This window comes from Marmota marmota, unplaced genomic scaffold (assembly GCF_001458135.2).
Source record: "Marmota marmota marmota unplaced genomic scaffold, marMar, whole genome shotgun sequence".
NCBI lineage: Eukaryota > Metazoa > Chordata > Mammalia > Rodentia > Sciuridae > Marmota > Marmota marmota.
The window spans coordinates 28,305,403-28,324,411 of record NW_025999853.1 but is presented as its reverse complement, the minus strand read 5'-3'; positions in this window follow the sequence as shown (position 1 = coordinate 28,324,411).

Genomic DNA, 19,009 nt, shown 5'->3' with positions numbered 1-19,009 from the left:
TTACGACACTGCAATATTACAGAGAGAACACCAAATTTAAGATAATGTCTGGGGTCTGGTGTCATGGCTCAGAGGTAGAGTGCTTGCCTACCATGTATGAGACACTGGGTTCAGTCCTCAGCACCACATAAAAATAAAATAAAGATATTATTTTAAAAAGCCTCATTCCTCAGAAGTAATGGGAGATAATGTTAAAAAAAAATAATGTCTCTGATCTTACCTACTTGGACTTGTCACATACACATGAACTATACCCTCATTCTCAATAGAAGCATCTGGATACTATTATTTGATGCAAATTAAATTATTTGTGTCACCATAGTGATACTGCCAGACTTTATTATCTAATATTCTTTGTGTTATTTGCTACCTTTTCCAGCCTATATTTATTCCAAACCAAATTTCATTATTTATCTTTCTGACTCGCTACACTTGTTGCCACATTTATGCTCTTAACTTCAGTTCTGATCATTTCACTAATCTGCTCAATAGTCTTTAGTTGCCTATGGAATTAAGATAACATTTAAAAAATTACTTTTCTCACAATATTTCTCCTTTTATTCTATATGTAACTAAAATTAGAATACCTGCCAGGATTCGGAGAGGTTATCAGTAGGTACAAAATTAGATAGGAGGAACAAGGTCAGGTGTTTCATTGCTTGCTAGAACACATCCCACACATTCCCAGTACCACATGCTGGCTGCCACACTTCCTTAATTAATACCTTTCTTAGTAACTTTCTGAAGGCATTTTTACATGTTTTTACCTACTGGTATTTTCCATTTATTGCTCTTCATTTTTCAGCTACTTATAAACGAGGACTAAATATTTCTCATGATTTTAGCCATGTTGCATTTAGCCTAACATCTTACATGAGAAACACTCAAGCAAATATGTTCAATTGAAAGTTCACTTTAGCAGAACTAAAATAATGTTGCCTATATGGCAATATATTTTCCTACCAATACTCACATGCAAAAATAAATATATTTTCAGTTAGGGAGAAAACAAACACCTCTGGATCAAATATAAATGAAGCTGGCAGAGACAGGAAAAATGGTGTAGATTAATATATTATTTGTTCAGGATTATCCATTATCCAGAACGAAATCAAGAACTTGGAAGTATTTAAAAAACTGAAGTTGATAAAAAAGGAATTCTGTACTGTCGTGAAACTTATGAAAACAGTTCAGCAATAATCTGTCCTCACTCCTCATTGTATACACTTCAGCAAACTTGGGTTCCTAGTTCACAGCAATCTGGTTTCAAGAAAACTGACAGTTTATATTCTTCAGTGTACATACAAACACATGTATATTTACACATCTTCCTATTAAAAGCAAATATGCCTTTAAAACATCAAAATTCAAAAATATTTATTGAAACCCAACATATTTCAATAGCCACTCTATATAATAAAAATAAATATAACAATGTCCCTGTGTGGTTAGGAAGTGTTTTTTCTCTTTTAATTATGTTTACTCTTTAAGGAAACAGAAATGGGTTTAGCATATTTTTAAAAAGATCTCATTCAATTAATTTAACTCCAAAGATAAGGTAAGTCGGGTTCAATATATCCTAGAACAAGATATCCCTCAGAGTGAGGCAGGTGCTGGAGATGCCCAGGCAGGTTGGACTCTGCTGCCAACGCGCACATGCACGGAGACAGACACCAGGTCCAGAGAGTACAGTAAGGAGCAACAGGTGGCAAACAGGCTGGCAGGACACATGAGAGTCGACTGGTAAGAGGTAAAATGTCATAACAGGCAGGTGAAGCAAGGCTAAAAGAGAACCTAGGAACTGGTGCCATGCAGATCCAAGTAAAGCCAGTGGCAGGGAAGTGCGTCAGCTTGGAGCTAGATGCACTCGTCTGCAGATTCAGTGGTGGCTCACTTCCTCAGGAACATTCACCAAGCAGAGACCCAGAGAGGGTTCTATGACCTCTCATTATCTGAACACCTATATAATCTATAACTATCTATCTACCATCTATACACACACACACACACACACACACACACACACACACACACCCCCTTCACAGTGCCTAGATACTAGATAAATGGTAGCTGAACAATTGAATAAATGAATAAATAAATGAATATTCCAAATGACTAGTGCACCAGAAAGATTTAAAGGCAGAAAAATCATCAAAATCAAGTACCAAAAGTGTACCCACAATGAGTTTAATCAAAACAATAATAAAGCAAACAAATTAGAGAAGTCAAAATTGCTGGGTTGGAGATATAGCTCAGTTGGTAGAGTGCTTTCCTTGCATGCACAAGGCCCTGGGTTCACTCCCCAGCACGGCACACACACACACACACACACACACACAAAGCCATTATTTGATACAAAATATTGTATACCTAAAAGATACAAATAAACTGAAAAAATTATAACTAATAAAATAGTCTCTAATTCAGGCAAGGAACAGCCAATTAATATGAGTGAGAAGATATAATGGGGAAAATTAGTTCACTGACAATGTTCAAAGTATAAAATAACCAAGAGGCACTTTGGGTGCATATCTGAAGAAAATTATAGGACAGGGAAATTTAAAATGTAACTAATTTTTTTAGTATGGGAAGCCCATGATAAAGCATATAATTCTTCTCCAATTGCTTCATAAGTTTAAAATGCTAATTTAAAAAATGTTTTAGTATTTGATTGTTTCAAACTTGAAAAAACTTTTAAGTTCATCTGGAAGAAGAAATAACTGTGAAATAGGTTTCACATTTTTTATTAATAGGAACTGCCTTTCCAATATTAAAATTCTTTATTATCTAAATAGAATTGGAAGTGTATTGTTGAGATTAGAAGCAACCAATACTCCAATGAAACTGAAAGGTTTTCTAGCACAGACCATGTTATGGGATTTCAATAGCCAGTAAGGAAATGTTTTCCGCCAATGGAAAAGATAATGTTATTAAGTAAATTATGGGAGGGAACTTGGCTTCTAGGAAGAAAATGAAAGTGTTTTAGATTTAACTCCCTCACTGGAGACAAAAATAAATTTGGGAGAGAAAAAAATCATACTATATTTTCATTTACAGTCTATAAATATATTTTACCTTTCTCAGGATTATAGTTCATTCAGCTTCTAATGTCCATTGTTAGACCTTTACATTTTCTCCATAATTTAGAAAAATTCAAATATGTGTGTCCTAGAAACAAAACCTGAAATTTAGACTACTTTGAATAACCTTACTTCTCGGCCTAACAAATTTCATAACAATGGCCTATAATATAATCTATTATAATTTGGAATGAAGTGTTAAAATAAAACAAGACCAGGCCTGAAAAATTACTAAGACAGACCCAGTTATGCTTTGAAGGTAACATTAACCTTGCTTGAATTACAAGCATAGGTGAATCTAATTTGAGTCGTCTTTTGTAAATACCAGTATCAGAGAAAAAAATTCCAGCTCAACAAATCAAAGCCACCAATCAACTTCCAGTTATATAACTTGGAACTTTCCAGTGGAGAAGACCAGAGGAAGCAACTGGGTAACTATACCAGATGAGCGTGTCTTCTTTCTCCATGTACTCTTAAAAGTCTTTCACTTGTGTATCTTTTACAGATCTCAAAACCTCTTCCAATTTGGTGCTTCCCAATTCATAAATCACTGTGTTCTCAAGTCAGAGTGTTTTATTGTTTGTTTGTTTGTTTGTTTTCACAGTAGTGGGATTAAACTTGGAGAACTCTATCACTGAGCTACCTCCCCCCCACACCCCCACCCCAGCCCTTTTTATTTTTTACTATGAGATAAGATCTAAATTAGTTGCTGAGGCTGGCCTCTAACTTTTGATCCTCCTGCCTCGACCTCCTGAGTAGCTGTGACGCCATGCCCACCTGGCTCAAATAAACTCCTTAAAATCTTTATTGTGTCTCAGCTCTTACACGACTTTTTAATGTAACTGTGTTGCAACATATGACTAAACTTGTCAGGGTCACTCCAAGTGAACTGGGCTGGCATGAAATAATGACACACAAAAAGAGAAATACCTTTTTCTTTGGGTCCTGGGATGGCCCCTCTGAACCAGCTCCCACAGAGGAGGCAAGGCAGACAAGAAAGAGAGGGAACATGCCTCAAACCTGGGTTTTATTAATGGGGGGAGCTAATCCATGGAACATTCTATCCAAAAAAAAAGGGCAAAAGAGTAGGATTACAACAAACAGGTGGGTGTAATTCAACTCCATCGGGTGACGCCCACTCCCAGAACTGCACCTTTCTTATCCAAGCAGAGGTAAAGTCCACTATCACTGCAGGGTGCAATACCAGTCCAGTACCTCTTTACTCAGGACTTAAAGGTGTGTGCATAGCTCCTGTTTAGGGTGGCCCCGGACATAACTGAATTTCCCAGATGACTAAAGCATATTACCCAGAGCACATTACCTAGTTCCTGCTCCCACAATCCTCATCTCTACATATCAGAAACTATTCAGTTTCACCAGAAAGCTAAGACTCACTCCAAACTCTGGGAACAATTTTTTTTATCCATCCCCTCAAAAAAAAAGGATATATTTCTGTAATACTTTTGAATCAGCATTAAGATTTCTTTCCTGCAAATGTAGTGCAGATCTTGTTTCCTGATCCTAAAAGCTAAGATTCTGTGTTATTTATCAGGTATGTGTGACTAAATTCTTCCTTTTATTTTATATTCTTAAGCTATATTTATTTGATTTTTCTTATTACAAAAGTGGAAAGTGTTTATCATAGAATGTTTACAGATTACAGAAAAATATAAATTAAGTTAAATTAGCATCACTTGTAATTCTAGTACTTATGGATAACTACTATTAACAATTTACAGTAATGCTATTGCTTTTTTTCCTTGTCATTGTTACCAAAAGAAATGCATCAAGATTTTATAGAGATACCTAATACATTAACTGAGAGATTTATAGCATTGATTAGAAGTACATATGACCATTTTGTTTTCAAGGCTTGGACTTGAATTATATGAATTTTTACAAAAAAATTAATGAATCCATTTGAAAATATGCTAAATTAAGTCAATTGAAAGGAAACACCTGATCAGCTGAATTTTTTTATTATTATGGGATCTAAGAAGTTGATTGCATCACTATTTAAGTTTGCATTTTACATTAATCTCATTTTCTCTTATTTCCTTAACTTTTTGAAATATTACTTTGTTAAAGCAATCTATAAAGGGAAATATTGTACACCTATTTTAATACATTAATAATATTGTATACTTATTTCATACAATCTAACTCTATCAAACAGGAACCCATTACTTGATTTTGAAATATTCTACATGATATAACAGTAGACATAATGATAGTTTGCATTTCAGCTCTCAGTTTTCTTATAATCATGTATGTAATTATATATATAAACAAAAAAATAAAATAACAATTATTCACAATTTGAGATATGGTTATGCAAATTTACTTCTGATAAGGAATTCTTTATAAAATGAGCAATTGATTTATGCTAGCTTTTACTTTCTGTATATTTATACTGTGTTTTGGATATAGTATGTCCTCCAGATGTTCATGTGCTGAAAGATTGGTCCCCTTGTGGCAGCATTGATGTTATAGAAAGAAGTGGAGCCAAGAAGAAAGTGATTAGATTATGGAGAACCACACTTGCAAGAGGCCAATGCCTGTCTAACTGGAATGGATTAGGTCTTGTGTAAGTGGATTAGTTCCAATGAGAATAAGATATTGTGAAGTTAGGTTACCCATGTACTGAGCTCCTTCTACACACACGTTTCCCTTCCACCTCTCTATTATGTGTGATGAAGCTAGGGGATCCTTGCCAGGATGTTGGCACCATGAAGTTTGAAACTTTAGTCATCAGAATTATGAGCCAAATAAACCTCTTTTCATTATGTATTACTCGGAATCAGTTATTTTGTTATAACAACACAAAGTGTACTAAGACTATATTTTCACTTTATCTGTACAATGTAAAAATTGGGGGCAGGTATCAATTCTCTTAGGAATATTATGAAAAAAAGAATACCTAAAAAACATTAATGGTAACTGGCCTACACTAAGTACTCAATACATATTAGTATTTGTCATTATCATCATATAAGAATTTTCAATTTAAAGTATATAATTATGGGTTGTTTTCTTGACATTGTATTCTAGAATCCATGTTTTAAAGTAGAACTTTTCTAAAGAAAAGGAGTTGCATATATACAGTAATCAATGCTGTTTATAATGTAAATAATATTTATTTTTACTAATGTAAAAATCACTTAACTATATGTATTTGGGAGAGTTTATGTTTGCTGAAAGTCAAGGTTTATTCTTATTTGATGTAAAAAAATTATTTGGAGATTCAACTGATTTTTCTTTCACTTAATAAATTAGAATTAGAGATTGGTTTTTAATTAGTTATTAATTTTCTTCTAACTCAGGTGAAATGATCAGTCATAGGTGTTGGGCAATGTGTTAGGCTGGAGGCTCTCAATCTCGGCTATACAAGTCATTTTCCAAGTTTCCCAGCTGGTTCTAGTGGGGAGCCAAGTTTGAGGTCCACTGGGCTCGACACATTTAATACTGTCAACAACCATATCAGCAATTACAGAAGTAATTCCAGTACATTAGGGCTTTAGTGGATCTTGGGGATCCAGATTTTAACAAGCTCCCCTAGGGATTGTGATGCAGTTGATCTCAGGATCATGACTCTCAAGGTTTGATGATTTCAATACCATCATATATGCCAGTGAAAACCTCAAAGGCCTCCAAGAGTGGGCTACCAAATATTTAATATTCAAACTAACTTTAAAAGCTAGGATTTATTAGACTAACGAGTGTTTCACAAAATTGTCTTGAGGTAAATTAAAATATTTTTATGACTATCCAATCCAAGATTTCATGAGAAATTTGAGTTATACAAAGAACAGAGGTAAGTATTACAACTTTCCATACTGAGTTCCATACTTCCTTCAGGTACTACAGGATTCAGAAGAAGGCACCAGTTCTGGTTTCTGGAACATTCTTTAGAGGAGGCAAAGATTAAGTAACCACATGTCCTGAGGCTCACTCTTAAGGAACCAGTTGGGTGAGAGAGTGACTCTCACTGATACAGAGGATAGCTGTGATGGCCAGTAATTCAGAAACAGGTAACTAGGAATAAGTAATTCTCAAATTCTTTTTAAATATGCAGTTAGTAATAATACTATTCTCATTAAAAACATAGCCTGAATGACTGGAGTCAATTGGTATATTATGATTTAGCTGTAACAGCCACACTTGTGTCTAAAGCTTACCAATTTCAGCAACAAAAAGAAAAATCTTGTTGCAAAATTTTTTTTTTCAATAGACTAAAAAAATCCCATAAAGGTTCCAGAAATATCCATCAAGACATAAGTTGGAGAAATATTTCCAAAGAGGGTAAATGAATATTATGATTTAGAGATGTATCTTCGGGGCAAAGCACCCATAAAATTTAAACAAGTCCCAAATAGAAATAAATGTCTGATAAAAAATAATGCCACTTCATCTCTAAGTAAGTAGATGAGGGAAGATTTTGATAATTACCATTTCCATTCATTCACTTGCAAAGATTACATAGTGCATGTCTTAGAGCAGATAGTCTTCTGTCGTGATTATACAGTTACTGCCCTAGGTAGTGAGCAATAAAGCAAATATGCACAGTAGGGCAGTGTGATAAGTGTGAGGATACAAATAATGATAGAACCAAATACTGTAATCAGTATGAGCCATGCGGAAAGAGACAGTTGTGAAAAATGGGTATAGGGTGATGATCCATACTCCACACACACACATACACACACACACACTCCATGAGAGTATTTCCTCACAGTCATGCACTTTGAAGTAAGAGCATATAGGAGACAGCGGCAAGTGCTTCCCAGCTTTCTGTGATTCCTGCGCTAACTTTTCCAAACTCCTCCCAGCCCCTTGCCACCTAAGGAAGCAAACTATTAAAAAGAAGATGTAGTATACCTTAAGGTCTTTTATCTTAATCTAATAACACCAAGCATTTTAAATAAATCCAGATTATGCATTGATCTTTAAAATCTTGTGAGATGTTTTTAAAGTTGATTTGGATAAAAGTCCAATGGTCAATTTTGAGCTCAGAATGACTCTACAACTCCATTCTAGCCCTTCTAGCTGTCTTAGCCCCTTCTAGCCTTTCCCTCACTCCCTCATTTGCTCTCCCTCTTCCTCCTCTCCTCTTCTATTTCCCTCTTTATCATTTGTCTTTTCTTTAATAGACTATGGAAAATCTTAGATCCCCAGAAAAATCCTGTTGCCCTCTTCTGAAGGCAGATCAATATTACTGCACCTTCAGAAAAACCAGTAATAATTCATACTAATCTTATAAGATCTTATATGATCAAACTTCATTTTTTCCTGAGGCTGAGGTTATTGTTAAGATCATGTATTTATAAAACTGTTCAATTTACCACTGCCCAAAATAGCATTATGGTATTATCATATATCCCAAAGCTGATTTTAATCATCACTTTAATCTTAAAAAGATTAGTTATTCCATTGAGAAATCTGGGATTTTCTTCAAAGTCAGAAAAAAACAAAAAACAAAACAAAACAAAAAAAGCTTTTTGGTGAATCGACACGAATAAGATTAAGAAAAAAAACTAGCTATTAAAATCTTTTAAAAAATATTTAAAATACCAAATCTTCAAAGAAGTAAAAATAAAATTTGGAAATATGAGAAGTTTAATTATTGTAGTATCCTATGTATAAGATTGAAAAAATACTTATTTTTTTAAAGAAAAGTATGTTCATAGTGCAATTTCATCATTACATAATACAAAATCTGAAGACTATGCTTCATTAATTGATCTGAACAAAATGGTAAAAGAATATAAAAACAATCAAACATCATTTATCACACTTACAACATTGTTAAGCATAGCAACTGTATGATAATCACTAACTTTTGGCAAACCTCAAATATAAACATTTCCAGGCAGAGCACAACGGATTGGTAAAGCTCAAAGTAACCCTGGATTCTGGCATTCTTTCTTTGTGATGTGATATTTCTCACTAACCCAAAACAAAATCTGGCACACAAGAAAAAGCTTATTGTGCCGTGGAAAAGTCATACCACTTCATGGTCCAACTTCATTTTATTACAAAACAAATGTACACAACTGTAACTATTCCTTATACTATCCATATCTATGCCTCTTAATCTTCAAACTGAGGGGTTTTCCTGATCACAAATAAAAATTAGCAAGGTTGATCTTGTTTCCCAAAGAGATACCATAATCATTCTCTTTTGCCTGGGATCTGTGAGTGCTTCCAGCCACAGCTACAAAATGCGCTCACTCCTACAGCATGTGAACACATGGTTCCCAATTGAAGGGAAAAAAAATCTGCAAAGAGTCTGCAATTAGGCATATACCAAAAGGATACACTCAGATCATGTGTGTGGAACTACGTACGCTGGTTGAAAAACAAAGCATCGGTAAGAACTACTGCTGTCCTGACCATCAAGTTCTGATGGAGAAAACTAATTGATCTCACTCATTTCCTTTTTTAGAGATCAAGTTTAAGTTTCCCTTGTGAGAGTGGGTAATGGAACAAGTGGCAAACGGTGCTAATGACTCTGTGACATCCTTTAGGACTGTGTTGTTAGATGGTCCTCTGAACACAGAATGTTCAACAAAGAGCATATCAGAGAGTTTGTAAAACCTTGAACTACTGCAACAGCTGAGTGAAGAAAATAGGTCGGTTGAAAGCAAATTAATGAACAAGTGTCAAAATGGACAGTTGGTGTCAGTTCCGAGAGGATTTGGAAGTGAGAAGGGGAGTTGAGGAAAACATATTAATAGAGCCCTTGTTTGTATGAACAGAACACTGTACTTTATCATAGGAGTCATGCTTGTCACAGTACACATTATAGTGGTTAGCAGAAAGAATTGCTTTATTGTGGGCCATGTAAGTACCTTCATTTTGCTGATTTTCAACAGTATATGATCTTCTGTTTTCTTGGAAACAAATTTAGGAAGAAATTTTACCCTCAGCCTATGTATTAATTCTTAGACTGATGTGCCCACCACTTTGAAAAAGAAAAGACACAAATTGTTTTAAAGTTTAGCCTTTTGCCATAATAATCTCATTTAAAATTAATTCTCTCCATTCTGTGAACATGAGAAGTAATAAGAATTAAAAATATTTTTTCCTGATTATTAAATCTGACTAAAAGTTTAACTGAAAAGTAAATGAAATTTTCAAGCATATTCAATCTCCATTTTAGGGGACATTATATAAAAGGCATTTATTGTGAGGATTCTCTTTATAAATGATTCATGAAATACTTTGTTAAAATATTCAGTGTAATTCATATTAGTAAACTAAATATATCCAAACATGATATTAAGAATTAATTTGTTCCAGCCTATTAAATCATGGGAAAATATCAAAAATAAAAACTTTTCAAAAAGGTTCTAAATACAAAAATCATCTCAAAATAGATCAAAAACTTTAATGTAAGACTTGAAATTTTGAAAGTACAAGGGGAAAACCTCAAGATTAGGTATAGGCAACAATTTCCTGTACAGGACTTTAATAACTAAAAAATAACAGCAAGACTTGATAAATGTGATTATATCAAATTAACAAGCTTATGTACAGCTATGAAAACAGTCAGCAGATTAAGGGATGGTTTACAGAATGGGAGAAAATCTTTGCCAGCTATTTGTCTGAAAGAGGATTAATACATAAAGAACTCAAAAGGTTTGGCATTAAAAAAATTAGTAATCCGATTAATAAATGGGCAAGTCAGCTAAACTGACACTTCTCAAAAGAAGTGCAAATGACCAATCAATATATGAAAAAATGCTCATTATTTTTCTAGTCCTCAGAGAAATGCAAATCAAAGCTACATTGATATTCTATCTTACCCCAGTCAAAATGGCTATTATTGAGAAAATAAAATATAACAAATGCTGGCAAGGATTTAGAGAAAAGGAACCATTGTATACTATTGGTGGAAATGTAACTTAGCAAAAACACTATGGAAAACAGAAACTAAAACTAAAAATAGAACTACCATATGATCTAGCTGTACCACTCATGGGTATATACTGAAGGAATCAAAGTTAGCATGCAATAGATACCTGCTTACACATGTAGCACTATTCACAATAGCAAAGTAATGGAATAAGCCTAGATGCCCATCAACAGGTAAATAGATAAAGAAAATGCAGTATATATGCACAATGGAAAATGATTCAGTCACAGAGAATAAAATTGAGTCATTTTCAGAAACATGAATGGAAGATCATCATGGTTAACAAAATAAGCCAGACTCAGGAAGACAAATGTCTCATGTTTTCTCTCATATGTGGAATCTAGGGGGTAAAAGATGACATGAAAGTAGAAGAGGGATCATTACAGAAGGAAAATGGACCAGGGGAAAGGATGGGTGTTCAGAGAGGGTAACAAAGAAGGTGGATAGAATCAAAGCACATTACATGCATGGATGGAAATGTCACAATGAAACCTGTTCTTGTACAATTAACGTGCACTAATAATTACAACTAACCCCTCCCCCAAAAAAATCCTAGAATTGTTTTTTCCATGTACTCTCTTGTAGAAACAGATAAGATCAATATTTGTTTTATTTTCCTCTTTGTCTCCATGATTGCATTTGCAGTTACACATCCCAATAATTTAAAAATCCCATAATATCCTCAAAACATGTGATGGCCAATTGGAATGATGCTCCATTAGGTGAGCACTAGCTTTGTACTGGGTATTTGTTCAGACACCTTCCATCTACTGACATCCCTTGGTCACCCTCAACTCTGGTCTTTGTAACACTTGTAAGTGGGGCAGACTTTGGAGAGGAAAAAAGATAGGACAAAGAACACTGTGTAACTCAGGACTTGGATAATGTGGTTTCTCCACTTCACTTATACTCTGTCACAAATGTGTGCTAAACTAGTCCAGCTCTTTACCTTGTGCTTCTCACTGTGTTTTAGCATAATGAAATAGATCATGTATTTTAAGGATCTTAATTTGAACATCTATTTTTTAAATATATATATTATTTTTTAGTTATAGATGTTTATCTATTTTTTTATGTGGTGCTGAGGATCGAGTCCAGTGCTTCACATGTATGAGGCAAGTGTTCTGCCGCTGAACTACAACCCCAGCCCCAAATATCTATTTGGTGCTATCTGGGACAGGCTGTTTGTACATGATAGTATATGTAGAAAATATCATTTTATCATTATTTCTTAATGGGACAGTACACAGGTCCTAATCTTAGCCATCAGTGATCAACACTCAATCCTTTGACCATGCAATTAGAAAAAAAGCAGAAGTTACCCTCTCAGCAACCAAATAAACACTCAACAGTTTTTTAAATTTCATTGCCCTTGAAGACTATTCTTTTGGTCACTCTAAGGAGGTTTAGAATAAGAATATTTTTTGGTTTTAAGAACTATTGCTATAGGAGCCAGAGATTAGTTCATAATATGACTTTTAATAAATAGATAACTATACTTTGTGTTGCTTTCTCCTTCTCTAAAATGAACACCATTATATAACGTACTTGGCAAAATATTGTGAAGATGCAATGATATCTTTCATGTGAAGCACTTCACAGGCCTATGGCTGCTTCTTCGTTTGGTTTTTTAAAGGGTGGAATGACAGATAGAACTTTATGAAATAAAAATACATGCCTGTGTTGTGCTTTTCATTCTTCTATTCCCTTTAAAAACAGCAATTCTTGAACATGGTATTACTATAATTCAAGCAGTGTATCACTCATGATAGCTTAAATTTAAAGAAGAAAAAGAGAATATAAATTTAAAGGGTCTAAAAAATATTCTTATATTGTAAAATTATATAGCAAAGCTTTCCTAATATCTCAACAGCTACCACAAATCCATGAAATCAAGGGGCATAAAATTTAATATGATTAATCTTCCCATGATCACTGATATGCTGAATATAATTTGTACTTAAAAATTTCCAGATTATATGCAAGATGAATATAGTACAACTTTTGGCATCCTTATATCACTTACTAACATAAAAACTAACATGTATTATCCATACACAAAAATATCTGGCCTTTTGAAAAAATATGAGATCTATAAGGGATTATACAACTATTTTTTTTCCAAACTGGTAGAGAAATGTAATGGAATAATGTGTTTGTACAGTGGTGACTATTTGTCACGGCAGACACTGACATAGGCATTAAAGCACCAACCATTTTAGGCAGCATGTCATAACCAGCCAGTTGGAGGACGGTAACAAAATACTTGGCTAACTCTTCTATACTAGAGACATCTGTCTAACTTAGCAAGATAGTAACACCAGGCACTTCCGTAATTTGGATCATATAAATATCGCAATTCACTTCATTTTTAAAAGATTTAAACAACATAGAAAAATCATTCCATATATCTTAGACATTTTCAATATTAGCTGTATACAGCACCATGGAAAATGTTTATGTAATATTTTAAGTGAAAAAGGCTGTATAAACATATAATATTGTCTAAGAATTATATTTAAATAAAATTATATAATATAAAAATTTACATTTTATGATATTAAATAAAATTCTGTTTATTTGGGAAACAAGTAAAAAAAAGTTTGATTTGTTAGGATAGATAATAGATGATTTTTTTTCTTCAATTATGGGTTAAATGACATAATATTTATTTGTATGGAATGCTTAGTATATGTTGTATATTGTGTTTTAATAAAATTGTTTTAATCTTGGAAATAATCTTAGAGAGTGATGTGGTTTTCATTTTACAGGCTAGTTAACTGGGACTTAGAGAAGTGATAAAACTTGCCTGTGGGACGAGAGGTGGGAGGGAAAGGGAGAGAGAAGGGAAATTGCATGGAAATGGAAGGAGACCCTCATCATTGTACAAAATTACATATAAGAGGAAGTGAGGGGAAAGGGGAAAAAAACAAGGGAGAGAAATGAATTACAGTAGATGGGGTAGAGAGAGAAGATGGGAGGGGAGAGGAGGGGGAGGGGGGATAGTAGAGGATAGGAAAGACAGCAGAATACAACAGACACTAGTATGGCAGTATGTAAAAACGTGGATGTGTAATCTATGTGATTCTGCAATCTGTATACGGGGGAAAAATGGGAGTTCATAACCCACTTGAATCAAATGTATGAAATATGATATGTCAACAGCTATGTAATGTTTTGAACAATTAATAAAAAAAATAACTTGCCTGTGGTCAAACAACGAACATGTAGCAGAGTTGGGCCTAGAATTTCTGTTTAACATCAAATCCTGTATATGTAATCACAGCAACTTTGTGAAAGAAAAATTACTTTATATATTCTGCACTCTATACACTAGACCCATACAAACACCTATAGTGTTTTTCTGGAAAATAGTTTGACCATTTTTTTTTCTGATTTGCCTGTGATTTTTTCCATTTTAGTGCTGAAAGTCAGACCCACTCATTTCTAAGCAAGCCTGTACCAGCTGGTCATTCACAAGAAAGGACTTCTTGACCTGGAATAATTATAATGGCCCACTCTCAAATTCAGAAATCTGAATGAAAAGGGCAGGGAGGGAGGTGTAGCTTTATGAAGAGGACTTCCCCCCGCTCCCCCCACCTTTTTTTTTTTAAACCAGGTTTGAGAGTTTCTTGGGTAAAAGAGCATTTATGGGCTCCTTCCCTGGAATCATGTTTTGGAGATTAACAATGAGCAGTAGCCTTTTCGAGTGCCATTTTGAGGCTAGAATATATACTGAACACAGGTTTTTGTGGAATCTTGTTCCTACTCTCAGGTTGAAGGGATTGAGGGGTGGGTATTTTTCTAGAAAGATCTATAGAATAGCCTCATGGTCCTAGACTCATTTCTTTGGAGCTGTTGGTAAAAGGTTGTTCCACAGCACGTCTTGCAACCAAAGCCCTCCCCAGTCCGGAGTCCAGGGTCCAGCCCCATTTCCATGTGTAACTTCTCACTGCCTCCATCTGGAGATGGCAGAGGATTCACCATTAATATCTTTCCTTTTCCTCTTCTTGATTTGTGCCCTGCCCTGCCTCCCCTGAAGTGACTCAAACTTTCTGTCAGTCTAAGTGCGAGACTATTTTTACCACAATGTTTGGGAATCTCTGGGCACAAACTGTCTGCAGATTGGGTAGGTTACAGGTGCATGGGTTCATGTTACTCATTTAGTAGCCACGAGTTTAGAGTACTAATCTGCCTCTTCTGAATTCTGCCTTTCAGTCAGGAGGCCCTTCCTCTACCTTTTTACTCTTTAGGGCCACTCACTGTCCTTGCTAGCTGACCCCTCTCTTGGCAGGCTTGACTGAGCTCTGTTCATTCTTTTTTCTTCTTTCTTCTCTCTCTCCTTTCTTCTACCACCCTTTCTTTCTTTTTTCTCTTTACATAGCTGAAAAACCATAATCATTTTTGCTTTGGCATTCAGTTCTACTTTCTCAGCTAATGACTGAAATTGCATTTTTTTTGAACCACCTATATAACAATAGAGCCAAATCCCCTAGATATAACACCCGCAAATATCTTCACCATTTCTCACCAATGTCTCTGAATGTTTCTTCCTTGAGCTGCCTTCTCCGGTCATGACCATTCCAACACAAAGATTTTCCCCAAAGTTTCAACTTTGCTCCCTAGAAATACCAAACCTAAATCTCAGAAGCTTCTGTCCCCAAACCATCCTACCTCCAATTTCCCATGCAGAAGAGACTCTCTACTGTTATACACTTTGAGAGGATTGTGTTCCTTTCCTTCCAAATTACTAACTTGGTTATTTCATTTGTGTGACTTTAAGCTAGTGTCATTTTCTCTCGATAAACTGGAAATTTAATGAGGTTTAAACACCATGAAACACTCTAATTAGAGTCACTACTTTAATATTTTCACTTCCATGACAACATTAACTTAAATAAGTCCTTGATTTATCTTAAACATTTTTCTCACCAAATCTGTTTTTCAGTTCACTGTGAGTGTTCCAATCAGAGGTCTTATAAATTGAGAACTAATATTTGCTACGTGTATATTCCATATTATAGAGTCAACATGTATTATTTCATTTCATGCTAACAAGCTTGTGGATATGTTTGGTATATGCCATTTGACCTCATAAAACTGAGAGGCTTGGGACACGTAATTAAAAATACTTCAGACTTAGATTTTTGTTTTGCTCCAAAGCTCTGTTTCTGTCTACTGCATATACTTCTTCTTAAATCCCATAGCTAAAATCCATTGTTAATAAGCTGACCACAGTTCTTTTCTTTCTACTCCTTTCCAAGGAGATGAATTAGACACACTCAAGCTTTATTGAAGATTATGGAAATAAAATAATAGAGTGGTAAACTACTTGAAAAATTTCAGTTCTGTCATTTAACCTAGTTTTCAAATTGTATTGTGAATGACCTCTAGCCCTAGGAGCAGTTTATTATTGATAATACAATTATTCCCTAATTATCATCTACTTTTCGGATAATTTTTTAAAAATACATTTTAACTATTTAAAGCTCGGAGGATTTGGTTAATATAAACCTGTTGTGACCACATCTCAAGGTCTGTGCCTCCCAAGTTCTGCTTAGAAATAGTCTAATTGCAATTACAGGCATCTCACATTTTGTAAACAGTTTTGAGTTCCAAGAGTTCATAAGTGAGTTGCTTGGAGTCAGTGCGTATTTTCCCATTGAGCTAATCTAGTAAAGAATGGCTGTTCCCCAAGCTGCCATTTCTGTGTTCTCTCCTCCCACATTCTTCCCTCAAGTCTCAAAAAACAACAAGGGGAAACTCTGTTTAAACCAACGTGAATACTAAACCTACTTTTACTGCCCTGAGTGCTAGAGTATGTTGGGAAAAGAGCTTTGTGATTTAGTAAGGCACAGCAATTCAGCAGGTAAAGGTAGACTTTACACAAAAAAAAGAGCCACACCTCTCCAGGAGATTGCTCTTACTAGCTCCACAAAGCTTTTTTATTTTTTTCTTGAAATCTTCTTTTTCTACATTTCTATACTGGGTTTTTCTCTAGTGAGAACGCCCGAACGAAGGAAACAGAAATGGAAAAGGGATAACGTTCACATTTTTTAGCAGGTTCATGCTGTTCATCTACCTGATACCTCTTAAAATCAGTGGCAAGTCTAAGAATGTTGTGACTTCAATGTTACTTTTATTACCCAAATTTCAAAATCTTTTAATAGTTATACTTTTCATATCTCATCTTTCTCTGTACCAATAACTCAGTAATAAAAGTGTTTTATAGAGTATGCTACATTTTAAAAAATTGTACACAGTAAGGGATTAATTACCACATGATATTTTGATACATGTATATGTTTTATAATGTTTAAATCAGGTTAAACATATTTAGCTCGTTAACCACGTGAAATAATGTGTTTGTCTTGCTATGAGCAAAAGACCTGATAGGAATAATTAGAGGAGGAAGTTTATTTGGGACTCATGGTTTCAGAAGTCTCAGTCCATAGATGGCCAACTCCATCGCTCTGGGCTCAAGATGAGGCAGAACATCATGGCAGAAGGGCATGGAGGAGGAAAGCAGCTCAGGACATGCAAACAGGAAGCAGAGCTCTTCTCACCAGGGACAAAATACAAACCCCAAAAGCTCATCCCCCAGTGACCTATTTCCTCTAGCCACACCCTACCTGACTCCAATTAAAACCATTTCAAATGAAGCATTTCACCTCTGAACACTCTTGCCATGTCTCACATATGAGCTTTGGAGAGAAAACACATATCCAATCTATAACATGGTGAAAAAATTTAAATCCTTTCCTGTAGCCTTTTGAAATGTACACTTCACTAATATTATCTAAAGTCATCCATCCATGCAATAGCTCACCAGAACTTCTTGCTCCTAACTATAACTTCCTACCCCATTAATCAATTTTTCCCTGCTACACCTTTCTCTCCCCAAATGTGCTCTATTTTTTAAGTGATTTCAGATTTTTTAAAAAATAAAATATCTTCATAACAAACCTTGAGAGTATGGACATCTTTTGTCATTATACCAATTTTATAGATGAAAATATAAGGCTTTGACATTAGAGTTCACTGAGTCTTCATAGGCCAAAAGCAACTCTATTCTAAGCTTTCCGTGTCCCTATTTCAATTTCAAGGCTATTTCTCCATTGTTTGCCTCCATCAAATTTCACTCCTCCCTCTAGAGTCCTATTCCATGAGAAGAGGGATTGGTAGTCTACTGCATTATCCTGAATACCCACAACACTTATCCGCACTTAGTGACTAGTAATATTGAACAAATGCATTTCAGTCATTAATTATTTGAACAACAATGCTATATACTTTTGCTGGTGAAAAAATAACTTTTTATAAGAGGCAGCATAATCTATGCTAAGAGCGCACACTCATTTTCCATAACAAATGTTCAATTTTACCCTGGGCTGTTGAAGCCTTTCCTCTACAGTCTTAATGACTTTAGCAAGCAAGGATTGATGGAAATGGAAGAAAATATCACAAAAAAGTACTGATTTCTTGCTGCTCTTCCCTGTGCTTCCTACCTTTTCAAAATCCTAAGAACAGTTCTCAGGGTTGATAAGGAATTTTGCAGCTAAATAATAATAATAATAATAATAATAATAATAATAATAATAATAATAATAAAAACAACCACCATAAAAACAGCCCCAAATGTCAAAACTTAACATCAAAAGTCAATAGAGATTGTGAGGAGTTGCCTTCCGGAATAAACAACTTGAGTTAAACTTTTTCTGGTTCCTAAATTGTCTAACAGTTGATTTCTTGCATTATCTTCACTCTATTTAAAGGAGACAAAGTGATAGGGAAAATAATCTGAAATCATGACTCCTGGAGGAAGAATAATAAGACCTTACGTTTTCCAGTTTTCCATCTGGTTTTTCAGGCAATGACTATAAAGGCCAAAACCAAGGTTGACTGTCATCCCAAGGGCCACTTATCAATAGAGGGAGTCCTTCCAGAGTTTGAGGGGAGGAAATAATATTAAACAAAAGGAAGAGAGAGAACAAAAAAAAAAAAAAAAAAA